This window comes from Ascaphus truei, chromosome 5 (assembly GCF_040206685.1).
Source record: "Ascaphus truei isolate aAscTru1 chromosome 5, aAscTru1.hap1, whole genome shotgun sequence".
In the NCBI taxonomy this organism is placed as follows: Eukaryota; Metazoa; Chordata; class Amphibia; order Anura; family Ascaphidae; genus Ascaphus; species Ascaphus truei.
Window position 1 is genome coordinate 172,333,518 of NC_134487.1, and position 27,585 is coordinate 172,361,102.

The following is a 27,585-nucleotide window of genomic DNA, read 5'->3' on the forward strand; positions in this document are numbered from 1 at the left end:
CCGCAGTCAACGTTTCCAAGTACTTTGCTTTATTTTGCACCATGTACACATTATGTCATAAATTGTGGAGCGTCAATAGGACTGTGTAGGCAGGAGCTGCATGATGCATAGATTATAATGAGCATTGTGCATATCTGTGCTTCATTCTTTCTTTCTATTTGTATGCATCAGAAACTCAGCCAGGTCTGTGACTGAGTGAACCTCTTTTGTTAACAATCTGCACCAAATATAAGGAATTGGATTAACAAGCTTGAAATATACAGTATATGTTTCTACCTATCTACAATGTTTTATGGTAGAAGGGAATATCCAAGATGTGATTTGTTTTCATTGGGTATGGTTTCAGAGTAGCACAAATCATTAAAGGTTAACTTATGGCACAGGGCTTAAAACGGCCTTTCTTTTCTCGCATGAAAGCTCGTCTTTTCTCCGCTTGACTTTTGACCAGTGTCTAGATTGTGTTGCTGAGGTGTCAACAAGTTGACTGGGAACTAATTAGCTGAAAACAAGTGTACTTTTAAAAATGGGTTCTTCTCTTCAGCTGATTCTTTGTGTCAGACAAGTGTTGGCTGTTTGCTGATGTCACAACCAATTATAAGATAGGCTGAACTTGCAAAGATACTGGGAAATTGGCAGCTGATAACGGCCGCTTGTTCTAGTCCAGACACTTTCACTTTTTACTGTGAATGCACCAGCCTATGTTGTTGTATTTTTTTTTTTATAGATGCTCATTGTTATAATTAACAGTCTTAAACCTTTCCCACTGACTGCCCCACACCTCTGGAATGCCCTTCCCCTCAACATCTTACTAGCACCCTCTCTATCCACCTTTAAGACCCATCTTAAAACACGCCTGCTTAACAAAGCATGAGTATCTCCCTGGCTGATACTATACACTTCTTACATTAACCTTGGCTCCTTGCAGACGCCCTTACCAGAACACCTTCCAACTGTCTCTGTACGTTCTTCCTACTTACCAATTAGATTGTAAGATCTTCGGGGAAGGGACTCCTTTTCCTAAATGTCACTTATGTCTGAAGCACTTCTTCCAAGTATGTTATTAGTATTATTAAAATAATAGTAATATTTTGTATATAGGAATAACTGCCGTACATAACATTTACAATTGAAATGCCTCAGTAACCCAAATAATTTACAATCTAATAATTGGTGCCTGAAACACAGTGGCTCATATTAACTAAGCAGTCTTCTTCCGTAAGACACCTTACAGACCATTGACTTGAATTGGCTATAAGCTGTTTTTCAGCACTAAAAGTTGCCGCGTGGCAGAAGATTATATGGTCCAAAGAGTCTTGTATACGGTAACAAGGGGAGAATAGTGTATCCATTTGCATGGCATTGCCATTTTTGCTTGATTCTCTTTTTCCTAAACAGAGTTCAGTAGCAGAGATCCTTTGTGTTCATCATATCCTTTCTGGAATTGTTACTGTGTCTGTTCTCCTTCCCTTGATCAGGACCCTGTTCCATGCACGCTATCAAGGAAGAAGGACTTTCCCATATCCTGCCAAAGTTGGTTCCCAGCAGTGCAACTGTGGGGTCTGTGTTTCAGTATACAGAACAATGTGTTTTGATGCGCTACTCTGTTTTTGAGCAAAGTGGTGTATATGTAATAACAGATTTTACCTCTGATGCAGTATGTTGGACGTAAGCCACTTAAGATATGGCAGATTTTTGGGGCATATAAAAAGGAAAAGGCATGGCGCAGACAGATGGAGAATATTATACATCTCATTAAAATATGTTACATCTCATAATATGTAACTACTCCTCAAGACACAAGCTGGGGCAGATGGGGCAATATTGTAGCAAAATACTTTGATACCTAGGAGCAGGATGAAAATGCCCCAAAATTGCTTTGATACACAGCCCCCGAAACCTATATGTATATGTTTGCACTTTTAACAGCAATAGCACTAAACTGTTCTCTGTTACACACACATCCTAATACAGAAGGCAGCACACAATTCAAATTATATGCAGCTGACAGGAGATAATTGGATTTTTCTGGGGGGAAAACATAAAAAACTAATTCTAATAGGTAGTAAAACCCTTCACTGAGATATGGGCAGCAACATAGAGTATTGCTTTGCAAAACAAATGGGCCTCTCAGGCAGGTTAGAGCTTGAACAACCAGAGTAATATATACATTTCCAGAAGGCTCAACTGTCTATAAGTGAGTCAACAGTTATCATTGGATTATTTATTTTCTATACTTCTGTCCAAACTAAGATTCTCCTGTGTAAACCAAGAGTTTTGTTTTTTTAAGGATAGAAAAAAATGGAGCACTATCCAATGGAATAAGGATAAAGAGGGGCTACCTCATAAAAAAGGCTTTATTGGGTCATACAATAAAAGCGAACAACTAAAGAGGTAGTGGAAACACAACGTGTTTCACGCCGATAGCGCTTCATCATATAGGCATGAAACGCGTTGTGTTTCCCCTACCTCTTTAGTGGGTTCGGTTTTTTTGCAAGACCCAATAAAGTCTTTTTTTATGAGGTAGCCCCCTCTGTATCCTTATTCCATTGGATGTGCTCTGTTTTTTTTTATCCTTGTTCCTGCTACTTTCCCACAGCAGATGCACATCCCAGGACCTCCTGCAAGATTCAACAGAACTCTGAAGTGAGTTGTCTGAGTTGTGAGTTGTGAGGACTCTGTCCTATTGTTTTATTCAGCATATATGCCATACTGTGCATCAGTAAAGAGATGTATTAGTGTGTCAGCAGGGCTTTGTGTGTCCAACCCACGGGAAACACTATGCACCATTCTCCATGCCCTCTATATTGGATTTCAATATTAAAAATAAAGGGAGGCATTTTTTTAAATATCATGGATTGTTTCTCAACTTCATGGGACAATTGATTGTTTGAGCACCAGATTTACGCAATTCGTTTTGTGTTTTTAAATCATGAATTGCATTATTCCGATGAGATTGTAGCAGAATCATTTAGCAAGAGAGCAATGTTTTCTTACACAGAACAGACACCGTTGTGTTGTTCAGGACCCTGGCTAGCTCCCTTCCATAAATATATATATATATATATATACTGTAGTATATACAGTAGGCAGTTACAATAAAAGTAAATCCTTCATTGTTTCAAACAGACACAGCTGGCCAAAAGTGCTGTCAGTCAAGCTGACCCTGTCCTTGATTGTGATTGGCTGCTTCTATGCATTTGATCTCAAAGAGACGTTATAACAAAGTGACCTCATTTAGAGAAGACATAAAACATTTCTGGCAAAGATGAACTGTTCAGTTTCATAAAGCCAAAGTGCTGCACAAAAAGGACAATATTAAATCATTAATAATGTGAAATAATTATACTGGGCAGTCCTGTCACCTCCACATCCCTAAATTAATAGAGAGCAAGAGCAGTATTTCTTAAAATTACAAGCTGGGCTCATGTCAGTGAGACAGCCGGGGATGGGAGACAATAAACAGAGGAAGCAGTTTTCAGAATGTGATTACAATTTATTTCTGCACGTTACAGCCTTAACCTTATATTAAGGTTCTATTACAACTAGAATTGGTTTTTACCACTTCAAATGCCAGTCTCTTAACCACAAGGTCATTATTATTATTATTATTAAGTTTAGTTTTTTTTGTGCCCTTAAGCTATATTCGGGTTGTGTTAAAGCAACAATTCATGCTACTCGAATATATATATATATATATATATATATATATATATATATATATATATGAACTAGGCGCTCTCAGGTACCTTTGAAAAGATAAAGTGATCTACTTAATACATCAACATTTCAGTCCTATTGCAGGACCTTTATCAAGATCTTGAGTGCCTAGTTCAATTAACTTTGATTATGATTCGTCTATACATATGCACCCAGGCAAGTTGCTATACTATTACATAGGTGCTAATATATATTTACATTCGGGGCACTAGAAAGTAATTACATCCTTGTGAGAAGAATTGTCTGTCTGCAAGCAATCCTATGCTATGTGTATTTTTAGTTGTAGTCTTTAGTCTAGTCTTAATTAAATTAACTTACACTAACGCATAGGCATGACAAGACCCTGTTGAAAAAACCATCTGTGTTAATATGCCTCACATGTGCTAATTAAGGTGGTTGGCCTGAAATAAATTCTGTCAGGTGACTTATTAGGCCTTTATAAGAGCAACCAGAGCAGCCCTAGCTGTGAAAAGCAGGCCAAGATTCAAAGTGGCCCAGTTTTAAGTGGCATGGTCGAGTTTAACAGGGAGTTCAACAGGAGGGAAACAAGGGGACTACAGAACACCTAAGGACCCTCAATCCTGGATGTGAACTACGCTGGCAAGGTGGACATTTTCTATTCCAGACCACACATCTCAGCACTAAACTACTGCTGCCATGATGCTGCTACTATTTATATTTGCTCTGACCTCGCATCTTTTCAAAATACACATTTCTTTCTACCAGCCCCATGTCTCCAACTCTATTCATATATCTCCATCTTCTTTACCCCTCAATAAAAAACACCAACACAAATCCTCTATTCATACCCTCTATCTACTCCTTCCTGCTGCTGGGGATCTCCCCTAAGCCTGAAGCCAGACATACACACCTGCTGTCACCCACGCCTCCCTGCCATCTCTTCCCCTTTAAATGGTGTCAACCTTTTCATTTAACACCCATCTACAGCACTTATTCCCTCACCTGCTGTCTCTGTAAGTTTCCCCTCAAACCTCTTAGATTGTAAGCTCTTCGGGGCAGGGATTTCCTTTCCCATTGTCTGATTTTTGCTACACTTATTGTATTTTTAAAATTCCCTGTATTGTATTCTTTGTGAAGCGCTGAGTACACTTTTGGTGCTATATAAATAAAGACATACAATACAATAGTCGTTTTAGATTGGTTGACCCCACAGCCATTTTTATTTTTCAATGGAAGTACTGGAAAAAGTAAAGAATTAAATATCTTGGCAATTGGGGGGTACCCAGAGCTCTGAGGAAAAATACCTCATGGTCATAAATAGTGAAAAACAAATACTTGATTTGGGTGGGGGGGTGGGGGGGTTGGGGGGAGGTTGCTATAACCCATTCTGCCTTTGTGACACCTTTCAGAGCTTGTTCTTTTCTGATCACACAAAGTTTATCATCATCCATTGCGTCTCTAAATGATCATTATTTGGATGGTCACCAAACTCCGGAGGAGATCACTTGCACCTTTTTGCAATGATGGAAAGTGACACCATTTATAGAGGAGACATCTCAGTTGTAATACTTGAGATATATGGCCTTATATGCCTTTATTGTTTTACTATGCTCAGAGCTTTGCAACATAATAGAAGAAGAAAAGTGTACATTTTTACAGGGTTAATCGGAAGTCTCAAATAATGTTTGTGCCATCCATGCAGCAGAAATATTTGCTCTTCCTTCTTCCCTTTTATTTTTTATATAATAATAAGGTATTGATTAGACGGCATCACATTACAAAACACATCCATCTCCCAGGACGGATTACCAAATGCGGAGGCCCAAGCCGAGAATTTACACCGGCTGCAAATATTATAGACTGCTGCAAACTCCCTTCGAAAATTTATCACTGCGGCGAGGCGAGGGAGGGGAGGGACAAGACACTGAAAAGTAGAGAAAGGTCTCAGGAAAACATTTTAGGTAATATGTTTTCTGTGCTATGTTAAACATAGATATTAGGGCCCATATTTACTAAGCAGTGCTAAGACATAAGGCACTTGGTGTGTGAATGGACTTTGAGGGATCCAAAGGATTAACACTCCTTGGTAAATCTGGCCCTAATATTTCTCTCTCTGCCAAAGGGATCTGCAACAGATTGGTCTCTGGGTCCTAGTTGACGACTGCTACCCGAAGCCATCACTGTATAAAAAATACTGCGTTATAAAGAGACATCGATAGATAAAGGACCTCTTGTCCCACCCAGTCTTCCCAATTCCCAACCTGCTGTGAAGCTTCAGACCCCATTGTGTCCTTGGCTTTTTGAATATTTAGGTTTCACCTGTGTTTATTTAGGATTCTTTTGTGTCTATAGCAAGCTTTCCTTTAATGTACTAGCACCACCCATCTCTGCTGGGTGGTTGTTCCATGTATCCCCTTCCTTTTCACTGAAGGACTTCCTTACTGCTGTCCTCTGCCTCCTACGTTCAGTATCAAAGCATGATATCTTGTTTTAGCGCTACTCTCTCTCTGAAGGATGTCGTCAGTCTGCACTTTACCGAATGCCTTGGTGTATTTGTCATCCTCTTCCTCCTTTTTAGAGAGTACACATTGAATATCTTTATTTTTTCATGTTGTTCTGTCACCAAAATAGGCAGACGGGCTTATCTGAGGATACCCAAATGCCTGTGGTCTTTGAGGCACAGAGGGGAGAAGTTTCATGGGAAGGTTGAATAATAAGTACTGTATAATAAGCTTTATGTCTACACTACCGACACGCTTTATTACTCTGCGGCCAGATCCGCAAGCCGGGAGATTTCCCGGCTTGCTAGTGGCCGCCCCTCGGCGTGCCGCGCGTCATAGACGCGCGGTCACGCGTCTTCGGAGCGTGCGCCCCCTGCACGCGCGTCCAGGGGCTCCCCGAGGGATCGCGGGACAGCGGCAGGGGGTTCCGGGGGACCCGGCGGACCCGGCAGCGGTAGGGAGAGCGCCCCGATCGGAGGGCGCTCTTCCGCTGCTTCGGCGCGCGCCCGTCACTCTCGGGCGCGCGCCAGGCTACTGCTGCGGCCAAGAACGGGCAAATGCTCGAATAAACTTGGCCGCAGCAGTACATTGGAGCAAAATGCAGACAGGCAGGAGATATTTCCAGCGTCTGCACCAAGTTTTGATTATTGTACCCAAAGGAAACATTTGCATTCTGTAGTAGAGCCAAGCACAGCTCACTCCTTTCTCAGGCAGGGCATAAAACATGCAGATTACCTTGGAACACTGCACAGGATCCATTGCATGCTGGGGAACACTCAACCCTTTCAGTTCTGCAAGGGGCAGTCCCTCTTAGGAACAAAGTGAACTGAGGAACGTGACTTGTTTAATAGGTTAAGTAGCGATGATTGCCACCACAACAAAAAAACTAATCGGAATTTTTGGATACTTTTTTTAAACTTTTGACATTTCTCTAGAAAGCAAAAGTTTTTGGCGGGGGCTTGCGATCTTTATCTAATTTATTTTAGTGATCAAGTAATTAGGAAGCCTTTATGAGTTAATTCACAAAAGTAGTTGATATGTTGGAATTCAGTTTTACTGAGAGAAACGGTAAAACATACATTTTCCACAAGATGCAAAAGAGTAAACTGATAAGGGTGATTTGAATCTTTGTAAGGTCAGTTACACTGATAAGTTGTTAGTATTGTTTTATTGCCTGCTGCGTTGAACTGCATCTTTAACACAGATGCCTACACTGGAAGATAACTGTGCATTACGATCTCTACAATACACATTTAGCCTCTTTACCCATTCAGTGTATATTAAAATATATATTTACCCCTTTGCTGCAAGGTGGGCCTGTATCACGTTCAAGGCCGCAATATACTGTATGTGGTATTGTTGATCCACAAAACAGTCACAGATGTATCCCAAAAATTCTATTGCTTTCGTACAGATTTCTTCAAGGCATGAACCTGGCTAGTTTGTTTCAAACAAGTCGAGTATTAGAGACTTGAAAAAAGTCACCCCCGAAGTGTTGAATTTCATGTAAGAAGGGGCTTTGGCGACTGCTCTGTTTTGTGTGAGGACCTCCTGAATATGAAATGTAGTTTCTTAGAAGTAGTGACACCCCGCAAGCACTAAAAACATGTCGATAAACTGAATCAGTCCTTTTAATTGTAACACTGGCACACAAAGTACCACTGTACTTATTGCAGGATCAGGGTTGCATCAGGAGATTTACCTGTTATTACGCCACATAATGCCCCAGCCTGAACAAGAGGCACACAATGACTTTGGAATGATGGGGATGAGCAGGTAGATGCTTTACATTCTCTCTCACTATGCACCCTGCTGTGACCAGCTGAAAGAAAGCAACATCAGGCAAATTCACTGTTTATGTCTTATGAGTTTGTGTTATCCCCCCACAGAAAAGACAGGGCACAAGGCTAGCTAGTGTTTGGAAGGAAGGCAAGAAGTTTGAAAGTAAACGTTGTACATTTGTATTTGGCAAAAACTCTGTCTGTTTGCACCTTTCCTATAATTATTCTTGTGATCGTGAGCTAAATATTTTACTTTTTTCTAACATTATATCGCACTGAGGGAAGCAACCAACAGCTTATTTGCATCTGCATTAGCAGTATTCACTAAAGTCTCCATGCTGCAAACCTGGGGCACAACCATTGTAAAAAAATAGCACCGGATTTATCAGAGAGAAAAAAAAGTTGGAATTCATTTTCTTTGTGTAACCCTCCCTGCCCAGCCTCTAGGGAGGCTACATCGGTGTACTGTGTGTGGCTACTCTGCATACTGTACTGTAGGTTACCTTGATGTAGGGAGCTGTTTTCAGGCCGCGTGCAATGAGGTAGCAAGGTTCTAGCATAATGGTTACCATGAACGTTTGTCACACAACAGTCTTTTATTCAGATCCCCAGGCACAGGGTCCATTCGCATTTCCAGATGTTGTACGATTTTATATTAAACATGCAGAATTACAGTTTCTTCCATCTGTGCCCACTCTTAACACTATAATGAAAGTATATTAACTTAGTTTATTTCTTGTGTTGACCTGGCCCCCCATTTGTTGCTTTGGGATACTCGTTGCAATAACCCCGTTTACACTGGGCCCATACGGGAACCCTGGTGGGTCCTTTGTAAGGGATCGATAGACAGTTGGCCTGTTTATGAATTTCCACTGCCTTACCGACTGAGAGGAATGTTAATGCAGATCCGTGGTTAGAGGTGATCTGTTGACACTTGGGAGCCCTCTTGACTTGAAGCCCTCTGTGGCATGCCGGTTTTCTATTCATTAGCTATGTTGAATTCCTTAGCTTCCTCCTGGCACCCTAACTAAAAGAGGCATTGTTACTACTACAACACAATAAAAAAAAGAGGACGTGGTCAGTAATATTACTATAAGAATATACCTAAATAGACCTTGGTAAATAACCATACTGTAGTGTTGCCAGTTTTCCACATAGAATTTTGAGAGACACTTGTTTATATTGATGGAAACTTTGGCCAAATTTCATGTTGCTGTATTTACAAATGAGAATAAATAAATAATCACAAAGATTTAACCACCTAAACATGCACCGCTGGATTGGAGTGCAATTTTAAAGGGCATTAGAAATTGAAGTCTTAAGGGTTGATGTGTTCTAAACCATACAACTTTCTCCACATCCCTGCCTGGCCCCTCTCACTTCCCTTTCTGCTCCCTCAGCACATTTTAGCATCTGTCGGGCTTTTAACATCCTTGGCATGAGAGAGCCCATTAATGCATTTCCTGAGTCATCCCTGCTATTTATCGGAGAGGTGAATGCAAGGTGCAATGAATGAAGCACACAGTGCGATGGATTCCTGTTCATCCAAAGGCATTAAAAGGAGCTCTCTCGCACACTGTGATAATTCATTGACGTTGCCTTGATCTAAACACCTGTTCTACATTATAGTCAGAGGACTCAGACTTTCCAAGATTTGTTCATGAAGCAGCTGTACTGCTCAGCTCAAATATACATTATTATAATATTAATAAGTATACTTGTATCGTTATGTTTCTTTTTTTAATATAACTTTTATTTGGTCTTTTACAATATAAAGAGGGGGGGGGGGCAGATAAAGAGAGGGAAGGGGTGGGTGTGAGGAAATAGACAGCAAGGCTTCCTAAAAATCCTAGGAAGCACTGTCCTGTTGCCTATTCTCATCAGGTTAACCACTAGGTTAATGTTGGCCGGCCAGGATTTGTATTTTATTCTACTTTATCTTGTATTGTGTTATGCTTCTATGAAAGCAGTAGTACTGCTCTTCCTCAGTTTGTAAGGATGCTAAGAGTTAACTTTGGACTTGCTCTGCAAAGAACTAACATTGGTGGGACCGTCACTACAGCCTGTTGTGTGCTGTGGTTATCCAAAAGGTTGGGAGTTCAAGCCCATTGACAATTCATTTTTAAGTGATAGATGTGTAATTGGTACCTTGATTAAGTCACTTGATTGAGTCCAAGCCTCCCATAGTTTATCTTGTTGATAAACATAAAATTGTCATTTTAATCAATATAATACATTAGCACAATTTGAGAACAGAGTGCTTTATATATTGAAACTTTTCTCCTTTTTGGGTTTGTTGTCTCTGCAAGAGAGGTGTAAGCCCTGGGGCTGTATCAGGCATTGTATGGCTGGGGAGGGGGAAGTCCATGCGTGGACAATTTCCTGTACTTGCCTACATCCTTTGGACTATGCTAAGAATAGGGATGGCCATGTCATCTTGGGCTTCCTGGTCCACCTTCCACCCCAGTAATCTCATTAACATTGACCTGGGGCAGGTTGCAGAGACCAGGATTATTGTTCTCCCCCAAACTGATGGGCGTCTCCTTGATTGTGACAGTGGTATAGCTACTGCCTTCTCCCAAGGCTCTTTGTCCCCTGCTAACTTTGCAAAGATTGTGTAATTTTTTCTGCTAGTCTTTGTAAAGACTGTGTGTTACCAGTGTGATACCTGGAGGCCTGTGTGAGTCTTTATCAAGACTGTGTTCCCTCATTTGCAGGAATGACTGTTCCAGCACTCAGAAAGCAAGCTAGCTACGGCAGCACCTAGCCAGATTAGGTGTTCCCTGTTATTCCTGTGTGCCGGTAACATATTGTTGTGTTATGTACTCTGCGATTTACTGTTAGCACTGGTTAAATAAACCTCAGTTTATTGAACCCTTATATTCTCTGGTGATTCTACAATCCCTGGTAGTCCCGCCAACTCTGATCAGGATAGTGAGGAACAAAAACATAAGTCTTGTATATAGCAGGTAATTTATTTATTTTGGCACAAAGCGGCAGTGTTAAGTGAGGAGACCAGAAAGGGGAGAGGGAATCGGAGGACAGGGATACAAGTAGAGGAGGGGGGGGGGTGGGGGGGTGGGGGGTGTGGGACAATCCCATAATAGGAGATTAATTTGTCAGCCTGTTGATCCGGGCCTGCATGTGCACCTCCCATACTATTGACTATATTATTGTTTCGTTTCCTCTTTTCTCTTTCCAGTGGAGGAAATACAAAAGACAGTATAAAATAGGAAGCGTATGACCTGTGGATAGGGTCTACCATAACGTGGTTCAGGCTCCAAATGTTTTGGCCAAAATATTGAACTAAATTATCATCTAAAGTTGAGAATAAATATATAGTAATGTAGTACATTTGTTATATTGGCTATGTATTGGGGCTTCTTTGTTTATTGTAGTAGACTTTGTCTTTTCCAGTGGCACTCCCATTGACACAAATATATAGATAATATTGTGGGTCTGGGGTTTGAGCTCGCTAAGATTGTGTATGACCACCTGTTACATAGTTGATGTTGGAAAAAGAAAAAAAAAAGATATACATCCATCAAGTTCAACCTTTGCGACATTTACACGAGAGATACTTTATCATATATCTGTACTTACAGTATATGGATCCAGAACAAAAAAACCCAGTGAAATATCATCCAATCATCTCATAAAGGGAGAAATAAATTATTTCCTGATTCCAAGAATTGGCAATCAACACTCTTCCCATGTTACCTTATTTGGTATATCCCTGTATACCTTACCTTTCTAAAAAGAGACCTGTATATTACCTTGTACCCCTTCATCTAACGTGTGTTAATTGAAGCTTTAAATGTGGCTTCCCAGATCTCAACCCAGTCATCAATTTCCATTGATTTACCAACATCCGTTTCTCATGGTCTCATTTTGCTAGGACTAACATTGGTGAAATACAGAAATAAACCCTTTACTCCAGGGGGAGTATGTACATACAAGTTTCAAATATGTGCTTGTATGAGAGAAGACCTGGGAGGAAAGGGAGTGAATAAAGTGGTCCGATATGGAAATAACTAAAGTATTCAGAGGGTTGGGTCCCAAAATGTATCTGTGAGCAAGTCAAAGGCTTTAACTGTAGTTCCTTGGATAAGATTCCTAACTCTGACCAGGCTCTTTTTTTTACCACGTAAAGTTCTATACTGTACAGTACCTGGGTGGAACAGAGGATTGCCAAATAATGGCAACATAGGAGAGTTAGGGGAGTTAAGGTGAAATCTGAAGTTAGCCAACACCCACATTTTGAGTGATCTGGTTGTAGGATAGGATTGCGATGACTACTACTGCACAGTTAAAAAAATGCTTCTAACTGAAGGGTCATCACCTCTTCCCTTTAAATATTGACCCAAATCCTGGAACCCTCATCTAAATGCATGATGACTCACTTGGGCACCCTTATGGTACGAGAGAAAATGGTATGGCTGAGCCACCAGAATTAGTCTAATGAGAATCCTGTGGGACCCTAGGCTTTTTTACCAGCCGATATAAAAAACAAGAAGTTTCCTTTGGAGATTTACAATATCTGCCAACTTTATAGGGATGGAATAAGTACAAAATCTTCATTTTAACCGTCTGAATTCTCCCACTCCAGGAGACTGCATATTTAGCACAAAATTAAAAATGTTCAAGCATGGTTTTAATCAGATGGGATTAGCAGGCTTTGTTTGAAGAGCCCACCATTTACTTTAACTTGATGTTCAAATACAAGTCAAAATTGATAGAGAGAAGTTTGATCATCTCTTGGTTCAGGCCCAGGGCTTCCACTTGGAGTTATTACATTTAGGACCTGAAAGAGCACTGTACTTTGACAGCAGATCAAAAACATTACAGAGAGGTTAGAGGCTTATCCAAGGTTGATGCCATCCATAACAGTACTGAGAAAAATCCTTGCTGTGGCCATTTTTAAGACACCTTGACAATTTTCTTTTACTTGTTATTTCTACACAGCAGAAAACTTTGATTTTACCGTTTAGTATGTGATCAGAATGTAAAATAAAAAATAAACATTGTAATATAGATATACAACACAGCTACCCCTGGCCAACAGAAGAGGGGCCACACAAAAACAGTCCCAAGGAGTGTGTGTGTGAGGCTCGGCGGTTTTACCTTCAACCCCGGGGTGTTGGACATTCGTGCAGGGCTAGTATGGTGAGCAGCAAATAAGAAAAAAGGAGCCAGGAACTTTTCTTAAAACTTTATTAACAGGCAACTACAGGTCAGCAACAGGATAGGTTTTCATGAGTTACAAAATGACACTTACACTCAGGTTTCCTCATCCATAAGGTTTGTAGATAGACCAATTCTTTTTCATACCTTTTTCTGTTGCCCAAGACAGAGCTGGAAAAGTCATCCTGCAATTTCTAGCAGTCATCCTTCGTAAACCCTGCAGTGAGGAACCTGCTCCCTATTGTGGCAAGATTACTTTCTAGTGCCACAATACAGGCATACCCCGGTTTTAGGACACTCCCTTTAAGTACACTCGAGTAAGGACATATCGCCCAATAGGCAAACAGCAGCTCGCGTATGCGCCTGGCAGCACGTCCTGAACAGCAATACCGGCTCCCTACCTGTACCGAAGCTGTGCACAGGCGGGGAAACTATAGAGCCTATTACTCAGCTCCAAGGTATACCTTTCTGGACAGTCTCCACAACCTCTTGACCTGTCTCTACAAGTTCTAGCCCAGGTACCCTCTATGGCATTTCAGCAGTCTCTCAGACAGTCCCCCTGAGTAGCATGCAAGTTCATTACCTTTTTAAGAGCTCAGGAGCTAATTTACTACAGCCTAGCAGCTAGGGTGTGGTCTGCAGCCACACAGGAAGGAAGTTAACCCTTCACTCCCTCACCATATATGCAGTATATGATGAAGGGGCCCCGAGATGGCACAGAAACATTGGATATGGACAAAATCCCCTTTTTTTAATCTACCTGTAGTGTTGTGTCTCCTTCACTGGTCATTAGATTTTGGCGAAGTATCTTTTTTATACTATTTATGATGAATGCACTTGCTAATTGTGAGCGTGTGCGTGTACAGCATATACTGTACATTTGAAGTATTGTGGGTGAAAAAGGCAACAAAAAACCCTCCACCGTTAGCATATAGCCAATAAACAATATAGCTTGTGAGCACATTCACATGTCTTAGACAGGTCTGCAACCCAGCCTTTAACCATTATCACCTAGCATACACTGCTCCCACCGCAGGAAGGGATTCTAGGAAATGACATGCAAATGAGCACACAATGTGTCACCTTTTGCCTGGAATATCCATTCACATGGAGCTCATATAAGCAAATGCATCGCTGTTAACACAGCTTTTAAGCACAACATGGGACTAAGACATGTGAATGTGCTCACAAGTGTTATGCATTATTGGCTATATGCTAACGGTGGAAGTTTTTTTGCTGCCTTTTTCACCCACCATAACTTAAAATGTAATGGTAAAACTACCCAGCCTAGAAATATTGCAAAGCAAGTATAAACCAACCTCACACGGATGATACCCTTTAAGGTTGAAACATGTCTGTGAGTGGTTTGACTTGCTTTGCTAGTCCCATGCTTGGACCTAAGGTGGGTTATCTGGCCTAGCCTGAGTGCTACTGACACTCAGACCCTACCTTCTCCTTCTCTGTCCTTACTCCAACTGACGCCTCGCGCTCCTAGCGCGCCAAGTGTAGCAATCTCCCTTCAGTAGCTTGCTGCAGCCCTATTGACTAGGACTCACCACGTGACATCCTCCCCATGGGCATTCTGGGAAGTGTAGTTCCCCTGCGGAGCGTTGTAGCAGATTGCTGCCGTTCTCCTATGCTCACGGCGCATGCGCAGCTATCTGAAGGGGCTGCCGATGCCTCCGTCCCTCTCGGCGCATGCGCGAGACCCTATGCGCATGCCCGCTGGCCAACATGGTGGTGCCCGCCACACAGCACTGCCCCGGAGCTCCGTCCGCTCCTTGCACCCCATCAGCTGCCTCCCGCAATGCTGCCGTAACTCCCGACATGCCGCTACAGCCATATTAGCCTCTCCCTTCCCCGTGCCCGCATCGGTGGTAAGGGGGGCGGGGGGGCGGGGGGGCGGGGGGACATGGCTACATCTATATATAAAAATTTACATTTCCCCCGAATGTTTATTATGTATATGTTTGTTTTGTGTATATCGTAAAATATTTATGAATTCACACACACACACGCCCTGAGGAAGGTCCCACTCTGAGGACCGAAACGTTGGCTGCCCTGTGTTGTTAATACACTTCATTTACTTCATTATTGCGGTGTGCTGTCTCTTTGTTACCTGGATTTCCCTGGTTACCCTGTACATGTTTCTATATGAGACGAGCATCTGCCTTCATTTGAGAAACCGTGAGTGCAAACTATTTTTTCATTGACTAATATATATATATATATATATATATATATATATATATATATATATATATATATATATATATATATATATATATATATATATATATATATATATATATACACACAGTATTTGTGTGTATATATACAGTATATTTATATGTGTATGTATATATATATATATATCTATCTATATATCTATATACACACACACATATATATATATATATATATATATATATATATATATATATATATATATATATATATATATATATATATATATGCAAATATAACTGTATGCTCATCTGCATGTCTTAGGCAGGTCTGCAACCCCGCCTTTCCCCATTATCACCCAGCATACAGCACTTCCACTGCAGCAAGGGATTCTGGGAAATGACATGCAAATGAGCACACAGTGTTACTTTTTGCCTCAATAACCATTTTTAACATGGTTCCCTATAGGCTTAAGCTTGCTGCATGGTCACAGCTTTGAGCACAGCCAGGGTTAAGGTGCATACCCATAAAACCACCCACAGACAGCCGTTTATATACACACACATATATATATATATATATATATTGTGTGTGCACAGTATTATTTATATGTTTTATAAGGTATGTTTTTTTTTATAATGAATATTACTCTGAGTTAAAAGCTCATGAGGATACGTAGCATATAACATCTCTCTTACCATCCAGAACCACTTTGCAAACTGACAGTAAATGCGAGCTGTAAATGAAGCGATGATGTTAAAAAGATTCTATCCAGCTATGCAATCTCTCCAGAGAGGGACTGAAGTCTCAGCACACTGGTAAAGACATACAGGTGCCTGGCAAAATTACACTCAAATTATGAGAATAATACATAAGTATAAGTAGCAGACAGGGGCAGAGATGCAGCTACAAGTAGATTTCCCTGCTCTTCCCAACAGCTGCCACCCTGCAGATGCGTCATTGGAAGGAAGACTGGAAATTGGTCTCCACTGGGGTTTAATACTCTACCACTATTGAAGAGTATACAAACTGTGAACATACGGAAACTGGAGCAGCGTGCTTATCTTTATCAGCTCATGCTCTGCTGATGAAATGGGCCCCACTGCAGAAAATTGCAATGATGTCTCTGTAGATTTTTTAATTTATTTTTACACATTTTGGTAAGGGAGACAACTCTGAGCCCCAGGGTGGTTTTCTAAATGGAAAAAAAAGTCTGCTTTTCCCCGAAACAGCTGGTGACAAGGGTTAGAAGGAAATAAGAGCCCAGCTTGCATTTAGCTGTTCTCGAAAGGACTAATGGGTAGATTTAGTACGTAAGTGACTGTACTGCGCCTTCCATTGTGTCACATGATGCTGCGCAGATACCACCATATTTTTTAAGTATCTGGAAGGCATCTTGCAACTGCTGCTAGCATTATGGAAGATGAAAAATTAGCTAGTTGTAATGTTTCAATGTGTAGTCATCCTACACATTCCAGCAATGCAAATTCCTGGCCTCCCATTCCTTAAGTAGGTGCTCTAAACCCCCTACATTGCTATAAAGCTGCATGAACACCCTATAATTCATGTACATCAATGGAATTACATCTATAATATTTGAATGTGTTATTGTTTATTTAAATAAATATGGTAATAGAAAAATGATTTCTGTCATGGTCCAGATTGCCGCTTAGTAAATCTCCCCTGTATGGGGTATTCCCTCCTAAAACCAAAATGCACGAATCCCCGTGACATGTTTAAGAGGTCCCACCTGGGTGATTTATATATATATTTTTACTCAAATCTGACACTTATATTTTTATACTACTATCTTATTATATATTTGTGAAAGCACTGTATGCCTGTCTGCGTCTTCCTGTGTCCCTAGGGGAAATCTCATTGGTCCCTTGGGCCGCCCGCCCCCACACCTCTCATTGGCCTGAGGCGGATTGACGACACACACACACACACACACACACACACACACACACACACACACACACACACACACACACACACACACACACACACACACTCCTCTCCCGGTGCCCCTCCTCTCCCGGTGCCCCTCACTCTCTCCCCCCTCCCCACCTCACCCAAATCCCCACGCTCCGCAACATCCCCAGCCGCACCATCACCTTCACCGTTCGCCGCTCCCGGAGAGGGGAAGCGCGGCCCTCCTGCTCAGCAGCAAACTCCAGGCTCCTCCCCCTTCGCTCACAACGAGGAAAAGCGCGGCGCGGCCCGGGCCTCCTGCACTCCCCCTCACGTGCGCCGGCTCCCGGAGAGGGGAAGCGAGGCCCTCCTGCTCAGCAGCAAACTCCAGGCTCCTCCCCCCTCACTCACAACGAGGACCGGTGGGGAAGCGCGGTGCGGCCCGGGCCTCCTGCACTCCCCCTCACGTGCGCCGGCTCCCGGACGGAGGGGAAGCGCGGCGCGGGCCTCCTCCTCACGTGCACCGGCTCCCAGATGGAGGGTAAGCGCGGCGCGGGCCTCCTGCCACTCTTGCCCCCCCCCCACCAGCTTCCCGAACTCACCTCCTGCCCCAGCCAGATGCCACGGGGTCAAGGTAAGTCACCCACCATCTCCCAGCCACGCACTGTCACCCAGTCACCCACACACCCACCCAGTCACCCACACACCCACCCAGTCACTTTCACCCAGTCACCCACTTTCACCCAGTCACCCACTCACTCACCCACCCACTCAGTCACACACCCACCCACCCAGTCACCCACCCACTCACTTAGTCACCCACCCACTCATTCACTCAGTCACCCACCCACTCACTCAGTCACCCACACAAGTCACCCACCCACCCAGTCACCCACACACCCACCCACCCAGTCACCCACACACCCACCCAGTCACCCAGTCACTTTCACCCAGTCACCCACTTTCACCCAGTCACCCACTCACTCAGTCACCCACCCACTCAGTCACCCACCCACTCACTCAGTCACCCACCCACTCAGTCACCCACCCAGTCACCCACCCAGTCATCCACCCATTCAGTCAGTCACCCAGTCACCCATCCATTCAGTCAGTCACCCAGTCACCCACCCATTCAGTCACCCACCCATTCAGTCAGTCACCCAGTCACCCACCCATTCAGTCAGTCACCCAGTCACCCGGGGGAAGCCCAACCCTGTCGTCCGCCCCCCCAAAATGACATCCCCGGCAACGCCGGGTCTCTCAGCTAGTATTATATACATATAAGTATTTTAAAGTTGGCCCCTGCACTCATGCAGGGGCCTAATGGCAAGTGCCAGATCCTCCCTTCCTCAACTTACCTGCGCGGCCTCCCTCCACTCCACCCTGCTAGTGGCTGTGGGGTTAAGCCCGGGGATAGGAGATGGTGACACTGTAGGGAGAAAATCCCTGCCTACCCTCTCCGTGTTGGCTTTCAAATTTGTTATGGTGTTACGGTTTTGACGTTCTCTTTATAACAAATAAATAAAAAGGTATGAAAATAATACGTATTTCGTTATAGGATTTGTCACATCTGTAGGTGAGTGGTGGGCCTGCCAGGGTCGGAGAGCTCAAGAGGTATAAGGATGCCTGATATAATGGTGCCCTCATTGGAGCTGTTGGGTTAATTCTGCTACGCCTAGTAAGGGACACAGTGATGCCATTAGGGACTCTGTACTGCAGTCATGTTGCCCAAATATAAATAAAGCGGTGGACATGTTTTTCCTCATACACAATGTGTCTGTTGTTGTTATTTAGGGGGTGATATGTTGGGCTTCTAACAAACCATGTTTTATTTAACGTTAGACTTGAGAGGAACAAGAAAAAAGGGGGATACCGGCACTCCTTATTTGTGTAGGGACAGGGAGTGTGGATGGTGCACTAGGGGAATGGGATATAAGAACAACGTTCAGAGTCCACTGTGTCCAGATGGAGACAGTAGGTCAGAAAGTCCCCAAATTACATGCACTCAAATCCATGTGTGTATAATTGTATTATGAATTGTACTGTAGTACACAATGGAATTGTCATAAAGAGAACCCAAAAGCAAAGTCTGGAAATCTGATAATAGTTAAAATAACTGTAACTAATACAATTATTACCTCCTCCTGTGCTTTGGTGACTCCATTAACCCTACCAATCCTTATGGTATCCTATAGCTAACCATATTGATACACCTTGCTCACACATTAAGCCACCCAGTAATCATACACAGGGGAGGGCTCTCGTGTTTTTTCCATCCCCAGCAAGCACATTGTAGCCAGCTACATAATCAGATACAGTGTAACATCATTGTCTCCACTAAGGTAACCAGAGGAAGCTATATTGATACGTTATTCAGATACATAGTATTATTACTGTCCTCAAGAAGGGAACCCTAGCCTTACCCAATAAGCTAGGCAACTGCATGTTACTATACAAGCTGTTATAATCCTTCTTGCTCAAAGCCAGTATATTACCTATTGTGTATTACTTGACAGCAATTGTTACAGCCCATGGGATTTGGGTATTACCTCTTTTATTTTATTATTGATATACTAATAAAGTTATTTGAACTATTATCAGATTTCCATACTATTTGCTTTGGGGTTCTCTTTTCGACAATATCATTGTGTACTACAACTCATAATACAATTATACACACACTCGTATGGATTTGAGTGCATGTAATTTGGGGAATCTCCATTTGGACACAGTGGACTCTGAACGCTGTTCTTAGGCCTCGGCCATGTTACCTGCTTGCGTGCTGAAGCGTGCTGACGTTCGCTTATGCTTGCCACTGAGCCCCTACAGCCGCAATTAAAGCGGCTTTAGTAGGGCCTCGCCTACACTTCCGCAAGCGCACGGAAGCGTAGGTCTTAGGCAATTTTAAAAGTCGAGTGCTTGCCGGAGCGCAGGGCCAGTCATGTGAGCGGTTCGCCCAATAAGGGCGAACCAGCTCCGTGACGTAACTGGCCGCCCCCGGCCGGCGCGCAGGGCAAGCAACCGCAAGGCCAGGGAAAGCACCCGCTTTCCCTGAGCCTCAGCGCGCATCAGCACGCAAGCAGGTAACATGGCCAAGGCCTTAGACTTGAGAGGAGTTTGATTTCCTGTGGCTGGCTGGCTGTGTTGAGCAAGTGCTTGACAGGCAGAGTCCAGCTTACCAAACTGTAATTAACTGTATTGGCTCTCTGATAAGGATAGGGTGAGATAAGGATAAAGAATACACTTGATTGACAAACACTTCCTCATTCAAAGGCCCCTAAAAAATTCAACTGGTCGACTATCTGAAATTGCACCTTTAAATGTTTAAGAGCAGCGATGAAATGGCTGTGCGCAAGGGTCGCATCAAGATCACTTTTAAGAGTCGGCAGCATCTTCGGATGTTACATGGTTTATTTACATTACCAAAGTCTTCTAGCTGTGAAACTGATGTAAATGCTAGTACAAGATCTATCAACAACATGGCGCTGGTAAATGATTTACAATGTTCTTGTGAGCTCAGTAGAACTGCCCCTTTAATTAACAGTACCTCATGTATAGTTATAGTATAGTTTCTTCCTCTCATATAAGCTGCTGCCTTGTGGAATATTTTTATGTTATAAATATGAGCATTACAAATTTTGCTGTTTTAAGAACACAGTTGGAGGAGATTAAATATAATGCGATAAAACGATAACCCTTTGTCAGCCGTTCTGATAGTGTTCATTTTCCAGCTCTTATACTACTCCTACATATTTGCAGAGAACGGCAGAAAAGAAATACTAATTGCACACTTAAAAATACATATTGCAATATTCCTTAACCAAACAAACAGCAGAAACCTAAACATTTCTGAAGCTTTGATCCAGTCACCTACAACTGTGTCAGGTTAATGCTTTTATTTGTTCGAGCTTTCGAGATACAATGATCTCTTCATCTCTTCTTCAGGCGGTGTTACAATTGATTCAGCCAAAAAAATTCTTGAAACAAAGCATCTGTGGGTGAAGGCTATCCCTCCCCCTGTGCAGTATGCGATTTATGACCCAAGGTGTTAAATGGTCCCTGAATGCTTGTGATGTAAGGGTATGTGTGTATGTATGTGTATGTATGTGTGTGTGTATGTGCATGTGTGTGTGTGTATTAGACTTTGAAGACAACAGCTTGCGAACGCCCACCTGAATTTTTAGATGGTATTGCAGTATTGCAGACAGCGCTAATAAAAAGGCTACAATACGAGCGCTAAAATACCGGAGCATGTTCCAGAAAAAAAGAAAATATACTGCATCTGCCCGCTACGGCCGCATTAGGATAGAGGGGTCCGCAGCCGTATGTATTTGGGGTGGTTTGTATGTGTTCTGTCTCAAATTCACTGTGGCAAGTGAGTAGAGGCAGGCAGCTTAACTCACTCCCTGTTGATGCACACAGAGTCCTTCTTTTCTTCTGTAATTTTTATTGCAAAAAACAACAGTAACAAAAAAGGGGGAGACTGGGAAGGTAGCAAATATAAGGGAGAGGTAAATTATATTTCTTTACCATGGGAGGTGAGGTGACTTCTCAAGATGGCTGCTGGCTGGAAGAGGATATGACCCAACATGCAGGGAATATGGTAGGTGAAAACCAATGGCCAGGGGTCCTGGAACATGGCAAAAACAGAGCCAATGCAGCAGTTGCTAGGCAACAGGCAGACCGAGGGAAGGTGTTACAATGTTGCAACATTACACTGAGGAGAGCTAGCAGCCTCAGAACAGGGGAGAACACATTACAGGTTCCAGGAGAGTGTGTATTTGAGGGCAGCATGTTTTTTCTATGTATTTTGGGGTGAGGGTTTGAATGTATTTTGTGGTGGTTTTTTTAAATTTATTTGGGGGGTTGAATGTATCTGAGGGGGGTTGTATGTATTTGGGTGGTGGAAGGGTTGTATGTATTTGGGGGGGTTTGTATGTATTTGGGGGTGGGGCTTTTTTTGTATGTATTTGGGGGGTGATTTTTTTGTATAGTATGTATTTGGGGGTGGCGTTTCTTTGTATGTATTTAGGGCATGGGATTTTTTAGTATGTATTTGGGGGGTGAGTTTTTTTGTATGTATTTGGGGGGGTGTATGTATTTGGGGGTGTTTTTTGTATTTTTTGTGGGCTGGGGGGGGGGTTATGTATTTGGGGGTGTTTCTTGTATTTGGGGATGTGTATGGTTTTGTGGGTTGGGGGGTTGCATGTATTTGAGGGGTAATTATTGTGGCTGAGATTGTGTGTGGGGATGGGATGGGGAAGGAAATTAGTGTGAGGAGGGGGATTGAGGAAGCAACATTGAGTGAGAGTGGGATAATTGATGGAGGGGAAGGGGGACAGTGAATGGAGAGAAGTGGGTATAAGGGAGGGAGTGAGGGGGGTGAGTGAAGAAGAGAAGGGGTAAGAGTGAGATGGGGGATTGAAATACATGAGAAGAGGTTGGGGGGAATAGAGGGGCTTGCGAAGTATGAAATGGGGGGGCTCATAAGACCACTGACACAGGGAGGAGGGCCCAGTCGTGCCTCTAGTCCTGTGCCCCGGGAAATCTGTCGGCAGCCCTGAACATCTGTAAACGTCATACTGGGAAGAAAGATGAGTGAGAGGTTGGTTTTTTCTCACTGTGACATGTGCAGCTGTCTCTCATTTTACTTTTCACTTACTGTGTTCACAGCTATCCCCCACCCTTAAAGTGATAGCTGTTGTAGCTTCAAGACAGCCGTGTATGTCTGAGTGGGAGAGAAGCAGGGTTAGAGTCAGCTGCTTACATCAGAGAGAGCAAAGCAGATTGCGGTACGTTCTAGCTCTGCACGTCAGAGAGAGAGCAAAGTGAGAGTTCGCTCTGTACTGTACGTCACATTAGAGCTAAAAAGGCCTCAAGAGAGGAAGAGATGGGATTAAAGAACATGTCAGCGTCTGGCATCAGAGGTTGTAGGAGGCTATCTTATAAGAGGGGCATGAGGCGTTGCTAAAATCCTGGCATTAAATCAGATAGAATTCCCCTTCCTGATTGGTAATTAAAATATCTTTTCTTGAATTAGCGTTCTTACAGTTAAGGGAATAATCCACTGGCAAGGTTCATTTTTTAAACAGCCGTTTAGAAACCACGGCTGTAGCCTACAAAGGAGTATGAACGTACAGGAGGCTGAATAAAAGCCTGCACAAATCTTTCATTTAATTCAGATATTAAGGGTGTTTTTTAAACATATACAGCTAAACCCTGTTATAACGCGGTCCTCGGGGTGCACCCCGAGACCACCGCGTTAGTAACGGGGTCGCGCTAATTTTATTTTTAAAAAAATGGCCGCCGCATCAGCGCATATTCATCCCGCGGGACAGGAGATGGGAGCGGGGATGTCCCTCTGGTCCCCGCTTCCCCCTGTCACCGCGGGACAGGAGATGGGAGCGGGGATGTCCCTCCGGTCCCCGCTTCCCCCTGTCACCGCGTGACAGGCCGCGGGATGGGAGGGGGGATGCCCCTCCGGTCCCCGCTTCAGGAGGAGCAGAGGGAACTGGCAGGGAACATCCACACCTCACGAGCCGCACGGCGCATGCGCATGCGCACGGCGAACGTGAGGGGTGCCTAAAGTGATCGCTGTCGGGATGTGCTGCTTTGGAGACAGGTAAGCACAGTCTCCGGAAGACCGCTAACCCCCCCCCCCCCCCCCGCCGCAGCACAGGGCCCTCACGCAGCAGTACAGGGCCCGCCGTAGCGCAGGGTCGTCCTGCCACTCAGCCGCAGCGCAGGGCCCCGCCACCCCCCCACAGCATAATGACGTCCCACCCCCCGCCCCGGGCCATAACACCAGCCTAGAGGGGAGGGGGACACACCGGACGCTCGGACACCCTTTCCCCTGGCTGTGAGGGGGTTAATGTTGAAGAGGCACCACAGAGGTTGGGTTACCTTGCTGTGTGTGTGTGTGAGCAGTGTGCAGTGTGTGTCAGTGTGAGCAGTGTGTGTGCAGTGTGTGGCAGTGTATGTCAGTGTGAGCAGTGTGTGTGCAGTGTGTCAGTGTGAGCAGTGTGCAGTGTGTGTCAGTGTGAGCAATGAGCAGTGTGTCAGTGTGTGCAGTGTGAGCAATGAGCAGTGTCTGTGCAGTGTGTGTCAGTGTGAGCAGTGTGCAGTGTGTGTCAGTGTGAGCAATGAGCAGTGTGTGTGCAGTGTGCAGTGAGTGTGTGCAGTGTGCGTGCAGTGTGCGTGCAGTGTGTGCAGTGTGAGCAATGAGCAGTGTGTGTGCAGTGAGTGCGTGCAGTGTGTGCAGTGTGTGCAGTGTGTGCAGTGTGCAAAAAAAAAAATGTATTTTTTTTTTTTTTTTTTTTTTAAACGGGAGCCACGGGAAAACCGCGTTATAACCGAATCGCGGTATAGCGAGGCGCGTTATAATGGGGTTTAGCTGTATACGTGTGTGTGTGTGTTTCCTCCCCCCATCCCCTCCAATTGCAGATAGAGGCCATTACAGGGTGTGTGAGGTGCATACCTGCTGGTAACAAGAGGGCTGAGTCGTCTGCGATGATTTTGGGACACAGGATCAGGATTCTGGGGTCCGTACCCAAGATAATACTTAGCAGTGCAGCGCCTCCATCTGCCGTAGGCTCCAGGAATGTGGAGATGATTTCTCACGGTAGAACTTGTACTCTCCCCCCAGTTAGATCACACACCAGGCCGGAGGTATATTGCAAATAGGAAAGATTTATTACTACAGTCTTTGCAGTAACACAACAGCTACTCAGCAGTCTTCTGCTGGATACAGTCTCTTTACTCTCAGCTATCACTGGAGATGGTCCCTGGACCATCACTACAGGCCAAGGGCACCTGCAGCTGTCCCAACTCCCTAGCAGAACCCCATTGTCCCAGCTACAACAGGATTTACCACCCCCGGCTGTCACCCAAGTGCAGTGCTAAAGGTGAAGGGGAAAACCCCATACCAACTACTGGCAAACCTGTAATTACCAGGGTTTACTGCCAGCCCATCGAGTTGAATAGTAGCCAGGGGATACCCCGCTACACACACACACACACACACACACACACACACACACACACACACACACACACACACACACACACACACACACACACACACACACACACACACACACACACACACACACACACATATATAATATTATATAATATATATATATTGGAAATATTACTATGTGCTCATTTGCATGTCTTAGACACATCTGCAACACTGCCTTTCACCATTATCACCCAGAATACAGTGCTTCGACTGCAGCAAGGAATTCTGGGAAATGACAGGCAAATGAGCACACAAATCCATTTTGACATGGACCCTTATAAGCTTATGACTGCTGCATTGCACAGCTTTTCAGCACAGCCTGGGTTAAGATGCATAGTCAGTAAACCTACCCACAGACAGCTGTATCGATATGTGTGTGTGAGATTGGGGTCTACCCATGTGTTCTTCCCTGCGGAGAGGAGTGTGTGTGTGTATATATATATATATATATATATATATATATATATATATATATATATATATATATGTAGAGGTATCAGTACCGTGTTAGCCGAGCTTCAATAATCAAAAAATAAATAGATGATACCGTTCTGTGGCTAACGAAATGCTTTTATTTGTGCGAGCTTTCGAGATACACTGATCTCTTCTTCCGGCGATGTTACAATGAATGAAGCAAGGATAACTTAAAAACAGTGTCTCTTGGAATGTTATCTGTGCTGTTCCTTCCCCAGTGTGGATGTGTTTTATGGCTAGAGGTGTCAAAGGGTAACTGAAAGCAAGTGAAGAAAGAGTGTGTATGTGTATCAGTGTGAATAAAAATGAATGGAGAGCCCACAGTATAAACAGTGCTCTACACAAGGTGTGTGTGGAGTGAGAGGGATATAAATGGTGTGGGTGGGTGTGGAAATGTGAGAGTTTGTAGCACAACTAAAAGTGTGTGTGGATACTATGTGGTCCCTATTGGTGTATATGGATGGAAAAATAAGGAGTATTAGTATGTGTGAGAGACAGCTGTGTGTGCATACATATAGCACAGTATGTACAGACATGGCCTTTAGTGCTCATGGGAAGAGAGTTCGCTAGTGTCAGTAATGACTCATAAAATTTCGATCTCTGTTTAGGCCACTGCTACACTGGCGACACACTTTATTCGAGATCGGCTAGTCCCACGAATTCGGGTATACCCGGGTGTATTGAGGTTTGTGACTGTTTTCTGCCCGAGTGCATTGAGTTATTTTCCGGCAGGGATTGAAGCATTTTATTCCCGCTGGCTGCAATACTGCACAGTACATATATATATACTGCTTTACAATTCATGAATTTATGCCATCTGGTAGACACGCGAAGCATTGCAGCCTATTAAATCCTAATCATTATCATTTAACAGATCAGCCGCCCGTCAGCCAGGCATGAACCCAGGCTGGGAAGGCAAACGCAACGGGGCTTGTCAGAGGTGAGGAGCGGCGCATTCCAGGTATCTGCCAGGTACATACCGGGTATTTGCTCGAATAAAGTGTGTCGGTGCAGTAAGTGTCCCGAACAGTTGCATAAATTTGTATTCATGCAACCGTCTCTCTTTCGGGGTTTTAAGATTACCTTTGAGTATGGCAACCCTCAGATCGTTCATCTTATGGCCAGAGTCAGAGAAATGTTCGCCAACAGGACTGTCTCTTGTTCCGCGTGTGATGCTGTGGCGATGCAGGTTCATTCTCTTGTTTAGCCCCTGTCCTGTCTCACCTATGTAGTAGCAGCCCCCTGGGCATTTCATGCACATGATGAGGTACACAACATTGCTGGAGGAACAGGTGAACCCTCCTCTGATTTTGTATTCCCGATTCTTGTGTGGTATTTGTATTGTGTCCGCTGTGTAGAGCATTGCGCAGGTTTTGCATCTTGGGTCCTGGCATGGTTTTGTCCCGCATTCAGTTGTACTGCTGAATACTTTACTCCTCACCATAATATTCTTGAGATTATGGGGTTGTCTACTCTGGCCATAAGATGAACGATCTGAGGGTTGCCATACTCAAAGGTAATCTTAAAACCCCGAAAGAGAGACGGTTGCATGAATACAAATTTATGCAACTGTTCGGGACACTTAGCAGTGGCCTAAACAGAGATCGAAATTTTATGAGTCATTACTGACACTAGCGAACTCTCTTCCCATGAGCGCTAAAGGCCATGTCTGTACATACTGTGCTATATGTATGCACACACAGCTGTCTCTCACACATACTAATTACTCCTTATTTTTCCATCCATATACACCAATAGGGACCACATAGTATCCACACACACTTTTAGTTGTGCTACAAACTCTCACATTTCCACACCCACCCACACCATTTATATCCCTCTC